Source organism: Rhopalosiphum padi, chromosome 3 (assembly GCF_020882245.1).
Source record: "Rhopalosiphum padi isolate XX-2018 chromosome 3, ASM2088224v1, whole genome shotgun sequence".
Classification (NCBI taxonomy): Eukaryota; Metazoa; Arthropoda; class Insecta; order Hemiptera; family Aphididae; genus Rhopalosiphum; species Rhopalosiphum padi.
Genome location: NC_083599.1, coordinates 13,369,283 through 13,389,356, shown reverse-complemented (window position 1 = coordinate 13,389,356; position 20,074 = coordinate 13,369,283). Strand labels below are relative to the sequence as shown.

At 24.8% G+C, this 20,074-nt stretch overlaps 1 long non-coding RNA gene across 7 annotated transcripts; it reads left to right on the top strand.

Moving 5' to 3' along the window:
• Window positions 1–1,571: 1,571 nt before the first annotated feature.
• On the top strand, window positions 1,572–19,363 carry LOC132927899 (uncharacterized). Of its 7 annotated transcripts, none has more exons than XR_009661887.1 (11): window positions 1,572–1,730; window positions 1,796–1,925; window positions 6,618–6,753; window positions 8,339–8,469; window positions 10,040–10,170; window positions 11,008–11,137; window positions 13,095–13,225; window positions 14,063–14,198; window positions 16,150–16,280; window positions 17,118–17,247; window positions 19,205–19,363. It is a non-coding gene; the product is annotated as an uncharacterized LOC132927899 (long non-coding RNA). The 7 variants fall into 7 exon arrangements; XR_009661886.1 differs by having other exon boundaries at window positions 11,008–11,143; window positions 14,063–14,192; XR_009661885.1 differs by having other exon boundaries at window positions 14,063–14,192; window positions 17,118–17,253; window positions 19,205–19,362.
• The last annotated feature ends 711 nt before the right edge of the window (window positions 19,364–20,074 follow it).

Genomic DNA, 20,074 nt, shown 5'->3' with positions numbered 1-20,074 from the left:
GATCGGATTTGTTTTTAAATTGTAATTATTAATTATAAGAATGTTAATTATTAATAATAAACTATTGTGATCACTGATTTTTATAAATTATAATCTATATGAAATCTATGTGTTTCTATTATATATATATATATATATATATATATATAGAGTCGAGTCCACAAAATTACATTTAATTTAATGGCTTTGTTAATTGTGATAGTTTTTCGAACAGAACAGTGGCCTACTCTGATCAGGGGGGTGGTCAGCTGATACATAGTTTTTCTCATTATTATGTGACCCCTATTTTGACAAAATATAATAAAAGATTTTACTATAACAAATAAGTATGTAAAGTTCAGAAATAATGTGGTTAAAACAGAACAGACAGAACAGTAAAAAAGTTATTAGAGTAACCATTATTGAGAAAAGAAAAATATAAGTAATTTATTTGGCCAGTATACCATACACATATCTATAAAATTATTTATATTAATAGCTAATATATTTTTCTAACAATCAAAAAAAAAAATTATTGGTGTGTAAACGATAAGAATAACTATTATATTTTAACACTAAATTATTAACAACGCTAGGTAAATTAAGTTTCAATCAAATATCTTAAAATGTGGATTAATCGATCTAAAGCAGACATATTAGATAATTCAATTCAGTTTTCAGAGTTCTTATCAAATAGGTAATTAGAACCATTATAATAATATATATAATATATGAATAAGTTAATTTTCACATATTATGAGATGCGGCAGTGGTGATTTATATATAGGCGTACGCACGGGAGGGCTCCAGGTGTGCATGGGCACCCCCCGACATGTAATTGGGGCCCTAAAATTCTGTCCTATACCTAGCATATAATATATGGGTCCGTATTTTAACTAATATTACTAGAATAAAAAAGATATTTATTCTAAAATATGTTGTAAAAAATTATTCTTTGAGATAAAAACAATAATACAACTTAAAATATTTTAAATTTGCGTGGTAAAAATTATTATGATTATAACAGCTTCAACTTATTATCTATTGATAAAACACTCAATTCTTAAGTTAATCTCTTGAAACCTGGACCATTATATTTAGAAAATGATTCTAATTTACCATTATTAACTTGCATACATTTAATTTAAGCTAATACTTCATAAACACTATAAAACATGATTTTATATGATAATTTTGACGAATATTAAAAATTCATGTTTTTGATTGATAATAAAATATTTTATTCTCAAGTACGTGTTTTGAAACATTGACTGCTATATTTTGAAAATTATTCCTTTTTATCATTTATAACTTTAATATGTTTTTTTTAACCACATATTTTTACTTCATAAGAACTTTAACGAATCATTTTATATGTTAATTTTGACAAATTATACAATTCATATTTTTTTCATATTGAAAAGAAGAAAATTTAAGTTATTGTTCAAATGTATTATTTAGTTACATTTATTTTACATTCAAATTCAACAAAATAATTTGGTAGATTTGTACTATCTTTTATGGCTTATCATAATTATTATTTATTATCATGTGTTATATGATTATATTTCATATCACTTTGCAATTTTACATTTGTATTTGCATTTAAGTTTCAACTGAAAATTGTTTTCAAATATTTTATACTAAGAATGAAGTTGTTCAGATAGATTTTGTTTAATTGTTTCCGTTACTGACTTATTCCGTATTTTCCAAGTACTAGTTTTCATACAAAGATTTTCGTTCCAATTATGGTGTGTAGTAATGACATTATTTACTCCAACTATTACGCGTATTTAACTGATTACAATATTTTCAGATGGCAGTATAGTAGACAATGAAAGCCATGCTGAGACATGAATTCATGTTTCTATCAGTTTGGAATGTAAAACATCCTACGCTGAAAATGGACTATAGGATACTGATAATAAGAAATTGTTTTATTCAACGTAAGTGTAGAGCTTATAATTGAATATAATTAATAGAAAATTAATAGCAATATAACAAAAAGTAAATGTCATGAAACCCTGACAATAGGTTTAAGTAAATGATTCTTATTTACCATAATTAACTTTCATACATTCCATTTAAGCTGATACTTCATAAACTCTATAAAACATGATTTTATATGATAATTTTGACGAATATTAAAAATTTAATGTTTTTAATTTCTTATAAAACACACAATTCTCAAGAGTTAATCTCATGAAACCTGCACCACTATATTAGGAAAATGATTCTAATTTACCATTGTTAATTAGCATACATTTCATTTAAGCTGATACTTCATAAACACTATAAAACATGTTTTTATATGATAATTTTGAGAAATATTACGAATTCCTATTTTAATATGATTGTAAAACACTCAAATCTAAAGTTAGGGTCATGAAATCCAGACCATTAGATTAAGTAAATGATTCTAATTTACCATTATTAACTTGCATACATTTCATTTAAGCTGATACTTCATAAACTCTATAAAACATGATTTTATATGATAATTTTGACGAATATTAAAAATTTAATGTTTTTAATTTCTTATAAAACACAGAATTCTCAAGTTAATCTCATGAAACCTGCACCACTATATTAGGAAAATAATTCTAATTTACCATTATTAACTTCTATAGATATTATGTAAGCTGATTCTTCATAAACACTTTAAAACATGATTTTATATGATTATTTTGACTCCATTTTAAATTCAAATTAATATCTATTTATAAAACACTCAATTCTTAAATTAGTGTCATGAAATTCAGACCATTATATTAAGAAAATGATTCTAATTTACCATTATTAACTTGCATACATCTCATTTAAGCCAATACTTCATAAACACAATAAAACATGATTTTATATGATAATTTTGATGAATATTAAAAATTCATTTTTTCAACTGTTTATAAAACAAACCATTCTCAAGTTTATCTCTTGAAACCTGGACCACTATATTAAAAAAATGATTCTAATTTACCATTATTAACTTGCATACATTTCATTTAAGCTGATACTTGACAAACACTATAAAACATGATTTTATATGATTATTTTGACGAATATTAAAAATTCATTTTTTTTAACTGTTTATAAAACACACTATTTTCAAGTTAATCTCTTGAAAACTGGACCACTATATTAAAAAAATGATTCTAATTTACCATTATTAACTTCTATAGATATTATGTAAGCTGATTCTTCATAAACACTATAAGACATGTTTTAATATGATTATTTTGACTCGAATTTTAAATTCATATTATTATCTGCGTATAAAACACTCAATTTTCAAGTTAGTGTCATGAAATCCAGACCATTAGATTAAGTAAATGATTCTAATTTACTATTATTAACTTCTATAGATATTATGTAAGCTAATACTTCATAAACACAATAAAACATGATTTTATATGATTATTTTGACTCGTATTTTAAATTCATTTTTTTAACTTTTTATAAAACACACAATTCTCAAGTTAATCTTTTGAAACCTGGACCACCATTTTAAGAAAATAATTCTAATTTACTATTATTAACTTCTATAGATATTATGTAAGCTGATTCTTCATAAACACTATAATACATGATTTTATATGATAATTTTGACGATTATTAAAAATTCATTTTTTTAACTGTTTATAAAACACACAATTCTCATGTTAATCTCTTGAAACCAGGACCACTATATTAAGAAAATGATTCTAATTTACCATTATTCTCTTGCATACATTTAATTTAAGCTAAAACTTTAATAACACTATAAAACATGCATTTTTATATGATAATCTTTACGAATATTAAAAAATCATTTTTTTAACTGTTTATAAAACACTCAATTCTCAAGTTAAACTCTTGAAACCTGTACCACTATATTAAGAAAATGATTCTAATATACTATTATTAACTTCTATAGATATTATGTAAGCTGATTCTTCATAAACACTATAATACATGATTTTATATGATAATTTTGACGAATATTAAAAATTCATTTTTTTAACTGTTTATAAAACACACAATTCTCAAGTTAATCTATTGAAACCTGGACCACTATATTAAGAAAATGATTCTAATTTATTATTATTAACTTCTATAGATATTATGTAAGCTGATTCTTCATAAACACTATAAAACATGATTTTATATGATAATTTTGATGAATATTAAAAATTCATTTTTTCAACTGTTTATAAAACAAACCATTCTCAAGTTTATCTCTTGAAACCTGGACCACTATATTAAAAAAATGATTCTAATTTACCATTATTAACTTGCATACATTTCATTTAAGCTGATACTTGACAAACACTATAAAACATGATTTTATATGATTATTTTGACGAATATTAAAAATTCATTTTTTTTAACTGTTTATAAAACACACTATTTTCAAGTTAATCTCTTGAAAACTGGACCACTATATTAAAAAAATGATTCTAATTTACCATTATTAACTTCTATAGATATTATGTAAGCTGATTCTTCATAAACACTATAAGACATGTTTTAATATGATTATTTTGACTCGAATTTTAAATTCATATTATTATCTGCGTATAAAACACTCAATTTTCAAGTTAGTGTCATGAAATCCAGACCATTAGATTAAGTAAATGATTCTAATTTACTATTATTAACTTCTATAGATATTATGTAAGCTAATACTTCATAAACACAATAAAACATGATTTTATATGATTATTTTGACTCGTATTTTAAATTCATTTTTTTAACTTTTTATAAAACACACAATTCTCAAGTTAATCTTTTGAAACCTGGACCACCATTTTAAGAAAATAATTCTAATTTACTATTATTAACTTCTATAGATATTATGTAAGCTGATTCTTCATAAACACTATAATACATGATTTTATATGATAATTTTGACGATTATTAAAAATTCATTTTTTTAACTGTTTATAAAACACACAATTCTCATGTTAATCTCTTGAAACCAGGACCACTATATTAAGAAAATGATTCTAATTTACCATTATTCTCTTGCATACATTTCATTTAAGCTAAAACTTTAATAACACTATAAAACATGCATTTTTATATGATAATTTTGACGATTATTAAAAATTCATTTTTTTAACTTTTTATAAAACACACAATTCTCAAGTTAATCTTTTGAAACCTGGACCACCATTTTAAGAAAATAATTCTAATTTACTATTATTAACTTCTATAGATATTATGTAAGCTGATTCTTCATAAACACTATAATACATGATTTTATATGATAATTTTGACGATTATTAAAAATTCATTTTTTTAACTGTTTATAAAACACACAATTCTCAAGTTAAACTCTTGAAACCTGTACCACTATATTAAGAAAATGATTCTAATATACTATTATTAACTTCTATAGATATTATGTAAGCTGATTCTTCATAAACACTATAATACATGATTTTATATGATAATTTTGACGAATATTAAAAATTCATTTTTTTAACTGTTTATAAAACACACAATTCTCAAGTTAATCTATTGAAACCTGGACCACTATATTAAGAAAATGATTCTAATTTATTATTATTAACTTCTATAGATATTATGTAAGCTGATTCTTCATAAACACTATAAAACATGATTTTGTATGATAATTTTGACGAATATTAAAAATTCATTTTTTTAACTGTTTATAAAACACTCAATTTTCAAGTTAGTGTCATGAAATCCAGACCATTAGATTAAGTAAATGATTCTAATTTACCATTATTAACTTGCATACATCTCATTTAAGCCAATACTTCATAAACACAATAAAACATGATTTTATATGATAATTTTGATGAATATAAAAAATTCATTTTTTTTAACTGTTTATAAAACACACTATTTTCAAGTTAATCTCTTGAAAATTGACCACTATATTAAAAAAATGATTCTAATTTACCATTATTAACTTCTATAGATATTATGTAAGCTGATTCTTCATAAACACTATAAAACATGATTTTATATGATTATTTTGACTCGAATTTAAAATTCAAATTATTATCTATATATAAAACACTCAATTCTTAAGTTAGGGTCATGAAATCCAGACCATTAGATTAAGTAAATGATTCTTTTTTACCATTATAAACTTGCATACATTTCATTTAAGCTAATACTTTATAAACACTATAAGACATGTTTTAATATGATTATTTTGACTCGAATTTTAAATTCATATTATTATCTGCGTATAAAACACTCAATTTTCAAGTTAGTGTCATGAAATCCAGACCATTAGATTAAGTAAATGATTCTAATTTACTATTATTAACTTCTATAGATATTATGTAAGCTAATACTTTATAAACACTATAAGACATGTTTTAATATGATTATTTTGACTCGAATTTTAAATTCATATTATTATCTGCGTATAAAACACTCAATTTTCAAGTTAGTGTCATGAAATCCAGACCATTAGATTAAGTAAATGATATTAATTTACCATTATTAATTTGCATACATTTCATTTAAGCTGATGCTTCATAAACACTATAAGACATGTTTTAATATGATTATTTTGACTCGTATTTTATATTCATATTTTTAACTGCTTATAAAATACTAAATTCTCAAGTTATTCTTTAACAATTATACATTATTAACTTACTACATTTTTTCAGATTGACGTATGTCAGATCACTCAAGGCATGCAGAAACATGAATTCACATTTCTACCACTTAAGAAAGTATCAACATCCTATGCTGAAAAAGGACTAGAAGATACTGCTAATAATATTGGGTTTATGTAATGTGCGTGTAAGTGTTATTGAATATAATTGATAGTAAATTAATGGCAGTGAAACAATTGAGATTCGTTAATAATCTGAATAAAATTTTAGTTAACACCTTTGACTTGTAATTTTCATTCATAAGAGTTACCATTATTAACTTGCATACATTTCATTTGAGCTGATGCTTCATAAACCATATAAGACATGTTTTAATATGATTATTTTGACTCGAATTTTAAATTCATATTATTATCTGCTTATAAAACACTCAATTCTTAAGTTAGTGTCATGAAATCCAGACCATTAGATTAAGTAAATGATTCTAATTTACTATTATTAACTTCTATAGATATTATGTAAGCTGATTCTTCATAAACACTATAATACATGATTTTATATGATAATTTTGACGAATATTAAAAATTCATTTTTTTAACTGTTTATAAAACACACAATTCTCATGTTAATCTCTTGAAACCAGGACCACTATATTAAGAAAATGATTCTAATTTACCATTATTCTCTTGCATACATTTCATTTAAGCTAAAACTTTAATAACACTATAAAACATGCATTTTTATATGATAATCTTTACGAATATTAAAAATTCATATTATTATCTGCTTATAAAACACTCAATTGTTAAGTTAGTGTCATGAAATCCAGACCATTATATTAAGTAAATGATTCTTTTTTACTATTATTAACGTCTATAGATACTATGTTAGCTGATTCTTCATAAATACTATAAAACATGTTTTTATATGATAAGTTTGAGAAATATTATGAATTCCTGTTTTAATCTGCTTATAAAACAGTCAAATATTAAATGTATACACCAACAGAGGGCGTGAGCGTCGCCGTAGTAGGGACGACATCCGTCGGCCGAATCGCCTCAGAAGGTAACTAGATAGTTGTGTGGCGTTCACCGTTCTGCTGTGTATCGTAACGGGTCGTTGTTTTTACTTAGATTTTGAGTCTACTCGTTATTTATTAATTAAGATTTTTGATATTATAAACGAATTGTTCATATTTTATGCCCGAAGTTAACACAAGTAACTGTCTTGATCCTTGACTACTAGATCAAGAAAATGATTCTAATTTATAATTTTTAACTTTCATTTTTTTCATTTTACCTGATATTTTTACTTCATAAAAACTATAAAATATGATTTTATAAGTTAATTTTGACGAATAATACAACTTAACATTTTTTCGTATTGAAAAGGAGCGATTTTCAGTTGTTGTACAAATGTATTCTTTAGTTACACTCATAATACATTTGAATTCCTTCTACAAAACATTCTGGTACATTTGTACTATCTTTTATGGCTTATCATAATTATTATTTATTATCATCTATTATCTATGTTTTGCAGTTCTACATTCGTTTTTGTATTTAAGTTTCAGTTGTAAATTCCTTTCATGTATTTTGTATAAAAATGAAGTTTGTCTGTTAGTTTATGTTTTGATAGTTTCCACTTCTGAATTACTCAGTGTTGTCCACGTACTAGTTGTTATATAAAAATTGTCGTTCTCCTTATGGTATCTAGTAGTGACATTTTGTCCTCCAACCATTATACATATTTAACTTACTATTTTTTTTTAGATGGCTGTACACCAGATATACTCAGGACATATTGATACATGAATTACCATTTCTACCACATGGGAAAGTTTCAACATCCTACGTTGAAAATGGACTGGACGATCCTGATAATTATAATAGTTTTATGCATAGTACGAGTAATTGATATTGAATATAATTGATAGTCAATTAATAGTAGTGTAACAAAAAGTTAGTGTCATGAAATCCAGACCATTAGATTAAGTATATGATTCTTATTTACCATTTCCAACTTCCATATATATCATATAAGCTGATACTTCATAAACACTATAAAACATGTTTTTATATGATTATTTTGACTCGTATTTTAAATTCATATTTTTAACTGCTTATAAAACAGTGAATTCTCAAGTTAGTGTCATGAAAGTCAGACCATTAGATTAAGAAAATTATTCTAATTTACCATTATTAACTAGCATACATTTCATTTAAGCTGATACTTCAATAACGCTATAAAACATGATTTTATATGATAATTTTGACTCGTATTTTAAATTCATTTTTTTAACTGTTTATAAAACACTCAATTCTCAAGTTAATCTCTTGAAACCTGGACCACTATATTAAGAAAATGATTCTAATTTACTATTATTAACTTCTATAGATATTATGTAAGCTGATTCTTCATAAACACTATAAAACATGATTTTGTATGATAATTTTGACGAATATTAAAAATTCATTTTTTTAACTGTTTATAAAACACACAATTCTCAAGTTAATCTCTTGAAACCTGGACCACTATATTAAGAAAATGATTTTAATTTACTATTATTAACTTCTATAGATATTATGTTAGCTGATTCTTCATAAATTCTATAAAACATGTTTTTATATGATAAGTTTGAGAAATATTATGAATTCCTCTTTTAATCTGCTTATAAAACAGTCAAATATTAAATGTATACACCAACAGAGGGCGTGAGCGTCGCCGTAGTAGGGACGATATCCGTCGGCCGAATCGCCTCAGAAAGAAACTAGATAGTTGTGTGGCGTTCACCGTACTGCTGTGTATCGTAACGGGTCGTTGTTTTTACTTAGATTTTGAGTCTACTCGTTATTTATTAATTAAGATTTTTGATATTATAAACGAATTGTTCATATTTTATGCCCGAAGTTAACACAAGTAACTGTCTTGATCCTTGACTACTAGATCAAGAAAATGATTCTAATTTATAATTTTTAACTTTCATTTTTTTCATTTTACCTGATATTTTTACTTCATAAAAACTATAAAATATGATTTTATAAGTTAATTTTGACGAATAATACAACTTAACATTTTTTCGTATTGAAAAGGAGCGATTTTCAGTTGTTGTACAAATGTATTCTTTAGTTACACTCATAATACATTTGAATTCCTTCTACAAAACATTCTGGTACATTTGTACTATCTTTTATGGCTTATCATAATTATTATTTATTATCATCTATTATCTATGTTTTGCAGTTCTACATTCGTTTTTGTATTTAAGTTTCAGTTGTAAATTCCTTTCATGTATTTTGTATAAAAATGAAGTTTGTCTGTTAGTTTATGTTTTGATAGTTTCCACTTCTGAATTACTCAGTGTTGTCCACGTACTAGTTGTTATATAAAAATTGTCGTTCTCCTTATGGTATCTAGTAGTGACATTTTGTCCTCCAACCATTATACATATTTAACTTACTATTTTTTTTTAGATGGCTGTACACCAGATATACTCAGGACATATTGATACATGAATTACCATTTCTACCACATGGGAAAGTTTCAACATCCTACGTTGAAAATGGACTGGACGATCCTGATAATTATAATAGTTTTATGCATAGTACGAGTAATTGATATTGAATATAATTGATAGTCAATTAATAGTAGTGTAACAAAAAGTTAGTGTCATGAAATCCAGACCATTAGATTAAGTATATGATTCTTATTTACCATTTCCAACTTCCATATATATCATATAAGCTGATACTTCATAAACACTATAAAACATGTTTTTATATGATTATTTTGACTCGTATTTTAAATTCATATTTTTAACTGCTTATAAAACAGTGAATTCTCAAGTTAGTGTCATGAAAGTCAGACCATTAGATTAAGAAAATTATTCTAATTTACCATTATTAACTAGCATACATTTCATTTAAGCTGATACTTCAATAACGCTATAAAACATGATTTTATATGATAATTTTGACTCGTATTTTAAATTCATTTTTTTAACTGTTTATAAAACACTCAATTCTCAAGTTAATCTCTTGAAACCTGGACCACTATATTAAGAAAATGATTCTAATTTACTATTATTAACTTCTATAGATATTATGTAAGATGATTCTTCATAAACACTATAAAACATGATTTTGTATGATAATTTTGACGAATATTAAAAATTCATTTTTTTAACTGTTTATAAAACACACAATTCTCAAGTTAATCTCTTGTAACCTGGACCACTATATTAAGAAAATGATTCTAATTTACCATTATTAATTTGCATACATTTCATTTAAGCTGATGCTTCATAAACACTATAAGACATGTTTTAATATGATTATTTTGACTCGTATTTTATATTCATATTTTTAACTGCTTATAAAATACTAAATGCTCAAGTTATTCTTTAACAATTATACATTATTAACTTACTACAATTTTTCAGATTGACGTATGTCAGATCACTCAAGGCATGCAGATACATGAATTCACATTTCTACCACTTAAGAAAGTATCAACATCCTATGCTGAAAATGGACTAGAAGATACTGCTAATAATATTGGGTTTATGTAATGTGCGTGTAAGGGTTATTGAATATAATTGATAGTAAATTAATGGCAGTGAAACAATTGAGATTCGTTAATAATCTGAATAAAATTTTAGTTAACACCTTTGACTTGTAATTTTCTTTCATAAGAGTTACCATTATTAACTTGCATACATTTCATTTGAGCTGATGCTTCATAAACACTATAAGACATGTTTTTATATGATTATTTTGACTCGAATTTTAAATTCATATTATTATCTGCTTATAAAACACTCAATTCTTAACTTAGTGTCATGAAATCCAGACCATTAGATTAAGTAAATGATTCTAATTTACTATTATTAACTTCTATAGATATTATGTAAGCCGATTCTTCATAAACACCATAATACATGATTTTTTATGATAATTTTGACGAATAATAAAAATTCAATTTTTTTTAACTGTTTATAAAACACACAATTCTCAAGTTAATCTCTTGAAACCTGGACCACTATATTAAGAAAATGATTCTAATTTACTATTATTAACTTCTATAGATATTATGTAAGCTGATTCTTCATAAACACTATAAAACATGATTTTGTATGATAATTTTGACGAATATTAAAAATTAATTTTTTTAACTGTTTATAAAAAACTCAATTCTCAAGTTAATCTCTTGAAACCTGGACCACTATATTAAGAAAATGATTCTAATTTACTATTATTAACTTCTATAGATATTATGTAAGCTGATTCTTCATAAACACTATAAAACATGATTTTGTATGATAATTTTGACGAATATTAAAAATTCATTTTTTTAACTGTTTATAAAAAACTCAATTCTCAAGTTAATCTCTTGAAACCTTGACCACTATATTAAGAAAATGATTCTAATTTACTATTATTAACTTCTATAGATATTATGTAAGCTGATTCTTCATAAACACTATAAAACATGATTTTGTATGATAATTTTGACGAATATTAAAAATTCATTTTTTTAACTGTTTATAAAACACACAATTCTCAAGTTAATCTCTTGAAACCTGGACCACTATATTAAGAAAATGATTTTAATTTACTATTATTAACTTCTATAGATATTATGTTAGCTGATTCTTCATAAATTCTATAAAACATGTTTTTATATGATAAGTTTGAGAAATATTATGAATTCCTCTTTTAATCTGCTTATAAAACAGTCAAATATTAAATGTATACACCAACAGAGGGCGTGAGCGTCGCCGTAGTAGGGACGACATCCGTCGGCCGAATCGCCTCAGAAAGAAACTAGATAGTTGTGTGGCGTTCACCGTACTGCTGTGTATCGTAACGGGTCGTTGTTTTTACTTAGATTTTGAGTCTACTCGTTATTTATTAATTAAGATTTTTGATATTATAAACGAATTGTTCATATTTTATGCCCGAAGTTAACACAAGTAACTGTCTTGATCCTTGACTACTAGATCAAGAAAATGATTCTAATTTATAATTTTTAACTTTCATTTTTTTCATTTTACCTGATATTTTTACTTCATAAAAACTATAAAATATGATTTTATAAGTTAATTTTGACGAATAATACAACTTAACATTTTTTCGTATTGAAAAGGAGCGATTTTCAGTTGTTGTACAAATGTATTCTTTAGTTACACTCATAATACATTTGAATTCCTTCTACAAAACATTCTGGTACATTTGTACTATCTTTTATGGCTTATCATAATTATTATTTATTATCATCTATTATCTATGTTTTGCAGTTCTACATTCGTTTTTGTATTTAAGTTTCAGTTGTAAATTCCTTTCATGTATTTTGTATAAAAATGAAGTTTGTCTGTTAGTTTATGTTTTGATAGTTTCCACTTCTGAATTACTCAGTGTTGTCCACGTACTAGTTGTTATATAAAAATTGTCGTTCTCCTTATGGTATCTAGTAGTGACATTTTGTCCTCCAACCATTATACATATTTAACTTACTATTTTTTTTTAGATGGCTGTACACCAGATATACTCAGGACATATTGATACATGAATTACCATTTCTACCACATGGGAAAGTTTCAACATCCTACGTTGAAAATGGACTGGACGATCCTGATAATTATAATAGTTTTATGCATAGTACGAGTAATTGATATTGAATATAATTGATAGTCAATTAATAGTAGTGTAACAAAAAGTTAGTGTCATGAAATTCAGACCATTAGATTAAGTATATGATTCTTATTTACCATTTCCAACTTCCATATATATCATATAAGCTGATACTTCATAAACACTATAAAACATGTTTTTATATGATTATTTTGACTCGTATTTTAAATTCATATTTTTAACTGCTTATAAAACAGTGAATTCTCAAGTTAGTGTCATGAAAGTCAGACCATTAGATTAAGAAAATTATTCTAATTTACCATTATTAACTAGCATACATTTCATTTAAGCTGATACTTCAATAACGCTATAAAACATGATTTTATATGATAATTTTGACTCGTATTTTAAATTCATTTTTTTAACTGTTTATAAAACACTCAATTCTCAAGTTAATCTCTTGAAACCTGGACCACTATATTAAGAAAATGATTCTAATTTACTATTATTAACTTCTATAGATATTATGTAAGATGATTCTTCATAAACACTATAAAACATGATTTTGTATGATAATTTTGACGAATATTAAAAATTCATTTTTTTAACTGTTTATAAAACACACAATTCTCAAGTTAATCTCTTGTAACCTGGACCACTATATTAAGAAAATGATTCTAATTTACCATTATTAATTTGCATACATTTCATTTAAGCTGATGCTTCATAAACACTATAAGACATGTTTTAATATGATTATTTTGACTCGTATTTTATATTCATATTTTTAACTGCTTATAAAATACTAAATGCTCAAGTTATTCTTTAACAATTATACATTATTAACTTACTACAATTTTTCAGATTGACGTATGTCAGATCACTCAAGGCATGCAGATACATGAATTCACATTTCTACCACTTAAGAAAGTATCAACATCCTATGCTGAAAATGGACTAGAAGATACTGCTAATAATATTGGGTTTATGTAATGTGCGTGTAAGGGTTATTGAATATAATTGATAGTAAATTAATGGCAGTGAAACAATTGAGATTCGTTAATAATCTGAATAAAATTTTAGTTAACACCTTTGACTTGTAATTTTCTTTCATAAGAGTTACCATTATTAACTTGCATACATTTCATTTGAGCTGATGCTTCATAAACACTATAAGACATGTTTTTATATGATTATTTTGACTCGAATTTTAAATTCATATTATTATCTGCTTATAAAACACTCAATTCTTAACTTAGTGTCATGAAATCCAGACCATTAGATTAAGTAAATGATTCTAATTTACTATTATTAACTTCTATAGATATTATGTAAGCCGATTCTTCATAAACACCATAATACATGATTTTTTATGATAATTTTGACGAATAATAAAAATTCAATTTTTTTTAACTGTTTATAAAACACACAATTCTCAAGTTAATCTCTTGAAACCTGGACCACTATATTAAGAAAATGATTCTAATTTACTATTATTAACTTCTATAGATATTATGTAAGCTGATTCTTCATAAACACTATAAAACATGATTTTGTATGATAATTTTGACGAATATTAAAAATTAATTTTTTTAACTGTTTATAAAAAACTCAATTCTCAAGTTAATCTCTTGAAACCTGGACCACTATATTAAGAAAATGATTCTAATTTACTATTATTAACTTCTATAGATATTATGTAAGCTGATTCTTCATAAACACTATAAAACATGATTTTGTATGATAATTTTGACGAATATTAAAAATTCATTTTTTTAACTGTTTATAAAAAACTCAATTCTCAAGTTAATCTCTTGAAACCTTGACCACTATATTAAGAAAATGATTCTAATTTACTATTATTAACTTCTATAGATATTATGTAAGCTGATTCTTCATAAACACTATAAAACATGATTTTGTATGATAATTTTGACGAATATTAAAAATTCATTTTTTTAACTGTTTATAAAACACACAATTCTCAAGTTAATCTCTTGAAACCTGGACCACTATATTAAGAAAATGATTTTAATTTACTATTATTAACTTCTATAGATATTATGTTAGCTGATTCTTCATAAATTCTATAAAACATGTTTTTATATGATAAGTTTGAGAAATATTATGAATTCCTCTTTTAATCTGCTTATAAAACAGTCAAATATTAAATGTATACACCAACAGAGGGCGTGAGCGTCGCCGTAGTAGGGACGACATCCGTCGGCCGAATCGCCTCAGAAAGAAACTAGATAGTTGTGTGGCGTTCACCGTACTGCTGTGTATCGTAACGGGTCGTTGTTTTTACTTAGATTTTGAGTCTACTCGTTATTTATTAATTAAGATTTTTGATATTATAAACGAATTGTTCATATTTTATGCCCGAAGTTAACACAAGTAACTGTCTTGATCCTTGACTACTAGATCAAGAAAATGATTCTAATTTATAATTTTTAACTTTCATTTTTTTCATTTTACCTGATATTTTTACTTCATAAAAACTATAAAATATGATTTTATAAGTTAATTTTGACGAATAATACAACTTAACATTTTTTCGTATTGAAAAGGAGCGATTTTCAGTTGTTGTACAAATGTATTCTTTAGTTACACTCATAATACATTTGAATTCCTTCTACAAAACATTCTGGTACATTTGTACTATCTTTTATGGCTTATCATAATTATTATTTATTATCATCTATTATCTATGTTTTGCAGTTCTACATTCGTTTTTGTATTTAAGTTTCAGTTGTAAATTCCTTTCATGTATTTTGTATAAAAATGAAGTTTGTCTGTTAGTTTATGTTTTGATAGTTTCCACTTCTGAATTACTCAGTGTTGTCCACGTACTAGTTGTTATATAAAAATTGTCGTTCTCCTTATGGTATCTAGTAGTGACATTTTGTCCTCCAACCATTATACATATTTAACTTACTATTTTTTTTTAGATGGCTGTACACCAGATATACTCAGGACATATTGATACATGAATTACCATTTCTACCACATGGGAAAGTTTCAACATCCTACGTTGAAAATGGACTGGACGATCCTGATAATTATAATAGTTTTATGCATAGTACGAGTAATTGATATTGAATATAATTGATAGTCAATTAATAGTAGTGTAACAAAAAGTTAGTGTCATGAAATTCAGACCATTAGATTAAGTATATGATTCTTATTTACCATTTCCAACTTCCATATATATCATATAAGCTGATACTTCATAAACACTATAAAACATGTTTTTATATGATTATTTTGACTCGTATTTTAAATTCATATTTTTAACTGCTTATAAAACAGTGAATTCTCAAGTTAGTGTCATGAAAGTCAGACCATTAGATTAAGAAAATTATTCTAATTTACCATTATTAACTAGCATACATTTCATTTAAGCTGATACTTCAATAACGCTATAAAACATGATTTTATATGATAATTTTGACTCGTATTTTAAATTCATTTTTTTAACTGTTTATAAAACACTCAATTCTCAAGTTAATCTCTTGAAACCTGGACCACTATATTAAGAAAATGATTCTAATTTACTATTATTAACTTCTATAGATATTATGTAAGATGATTCTTCATAAACACTATAAAACATGATTTTGTATGATAATTTTGACGAATATTAAAAATTCATTTTTTTAACTGTTTATAAAACACACAATTCTCAAGTTAATCTCTTGTAACCTGGACCACTATATTAAGAAAATGATTCTAATTTACCATTATTAATTTGCATACATTTCATTTAAGCTGATGCTTCATAAACACTATAAGACATGTTTTAATATGATTATTTTGACTCGTATTTTATATTCATATTTTTAACTGCTTATAAAATACTAAATGCTCAAGTTATTCTTTAACAATTATACATTATTAACTTACTACAATTTTTCAGATTGACGTATGTCAGATCACTCAAGGCATGCAGATACATGAATTCACATTTCTACCACTTAAGAAAGTATCAACATCCTATGCTGAAAATGGACTAGAAGATACTGCTAATAATATTGGGTTTATGTAATGTGCGTGTAAGGGTTATTGAATATAATTGATAGTAAATTAATGGCAGTGAAACAATTGAGATTCGTTAATAATCTGAATAAAATTTTAGTTAACACCTTTGACTTGTAATTTTCTTTCATAAGAGTTACCATTATTAACTTGCATACATTTCATTTGAGCTGATGCTTCATAAACACTATAAGACATGTTTTTATATGATTATTTTGACTCGAATTTTAAATTCATATTATTATCTGCTTATAAAACACTCAATTCTTAACTTAGTGTCATGAAATCCAGACCATTAGATTAAGTAAATGATTCTAATTTACTATTATTAACTTCTATAGATATTATGTAAGCCGATTCTTCATAAACACCATAATACATGATTTTTTATGATAATTTTGACGAATAATAAAAATTCAATTTTTTTTAACTGTTTATAAAACACACAATTCTCAAGTTAATCTCTTGAAACCTGGACCACTATATTAAGAAAATGATTCTAATTTACTATTATTAACTTCTATAGATATTATGTAAGCTGATTCTTCATAAACACTATAAAACATGATTTTGTATGATAATTTTGACGAATATTAAAAATTAATTTTTTTAACTGTTTATAAAAAACTCAATTCTCAAGTTAATCTCTTGAAACCTGGACCACTATATTAAGAAAATGATTCTAATTTACTATTATTAACTTCTATAGATATTATGTAAGCTGATTCTTCATAAACACTATAAAACATGATTTTGTATGATAATTTTGACGAATATTAAAAATTCATTTTTTTAACTGTTTATAAAAAACTCAATTCTCAAGTTAATCTCTTGAAACCTTGACCACTATATTAAGAAAATGATTCTAATTTACTATTATTAACTTCTATAGATATTATGTAAGCTGATTCTTCATAAACACTATAAAACATGATTTTGTATGATAATTTTGACGAATATTAAAAATTCATTTTTTTAACTGTTTATAAAACACACAATTCTCAAGTTAATCTCTTGAAACCTGGACCACTATATTAAGAAAATGATTTTAATTTACTATTATTAACTTCTATAGATATTATGTTAGCTGATTCTTCATAAATTCTATAAAACATGTTTTTATATGATAAGTTTGAGAAATATTATGAATTCCTCTTTTAATCTGCTTATAAAACAGTCAAATATTAAATGTATACACCAACAGAGGGCGTGAGCGTCGCCGTAGTAGGGACGACATCCGTCGGCCGAATCGCCTCAGAAAGAAACTAGATAGTTGTGTGGCGTTCACCGTACTGCTGTGTATCGTAACGGGTCGTTGTTTTTACTTAGATTTTGAGTCTACTCGTTATTTATTAATTAAGATTTTTGATATTATAAACGAATTGTTCATATTTTATGCCCGAAGTTAACACAAGTAACTGTCTTGATCCTTGACTACTAGATCAAGAAAATGATTCTAATTTATAATTTTTAACTTTCATTTTTTTCATTTTACCTGATATTTTTACTTCATAAAAACTATAAAATATGATTTTATAAGTTAATTTTGACGAATAATACAACTTAACATTTTTTCGTATTGAAAAGGAGCGATTTTCAGTTGTTGTACAAATGTATTCTTTAGTTACACTCATAATACATTTGAATTCCTTCTACAAAACATTCTGGTACATTTGTACTATCTTTTATGGCTTATCATAATTATTATTTATTATCATCTATTATCTATGTTTTGCAGTTCTACATTCGTTTTTGTATTTAAGTTTCAGTTGTAAATTCCTTTCATGTATTTTGTATAAAAATGAAGTTTGTCTGTTAGTTTATGTTTTGATAGTTTCCACTTCTGAATTACTCAGTGTTGTCCACGTACTAGTTGTTATATAAAAATTGTCGTTCTCCTTATGGTATCTAGTAGTGACATTTTGTCCTCCAACCATTATACATATTTAACTTACTATTTTTTTTTAGATGGCTGTACACCAGATATACTCAGGACATATTGATACATGAATTACCATTTCTACCACATGGGAAAGTTTCAACATCCTACGTTGAAAATGGACTGGACGATCCTGATAATTATAATAGTTTTATGCATAGTACGAGTAATTGATATTGAATATAATTGATAGTCAATTAATAGTAGTGTAACAAAAAGTTAGTGTCATGAAATCCAGACCATTAGATTAAGTATATGATTCTTATTTACCATTTCCAACTTCCATATATATCATATAAGCTGATACTTCATAAACACTATAAAAACATGTTTTTATATGATTATTTTGACTCGTATTTTAAATTCATATTTTTAACTGCTTATAAAACAGTGAATTCTCAAGTTAGTGTCATGAAAGTCAGACCATTAGATTAAGAAAATTATTCTAATTTACCATTATTAACTAGCATACATTTCATTTAAGCTGATACTTCAATAACGCTATAAAACATGATTTTATATGATAATTTTGACTCGTATTTTAAATTCATTTTTTTAACTGTTTATAAAACACTCAATTCTCAAGTTAATCTCTTGAAACCTGGACCACTATATTAAGAAAATGATTCTAATTTACTATTATTAACTTCTATAGATATTATGTAAGATGATTCTTCATAAACACTATAAAACATGATTTTGTATGATAATTTTGACGAATATTAAAAATTCATTTTTTTAACTGTTTATAAAACACACAATTCTCAAGTTAATCTCTTGTAACCTGGACCACTATATTAAGAAAATGATTCTAATTTACCATTATTAATTTGCATACATTTCATTTAAGCTGATGCTTCATAAACACTATAAGACATGTTTTAATATGATTATTTTGA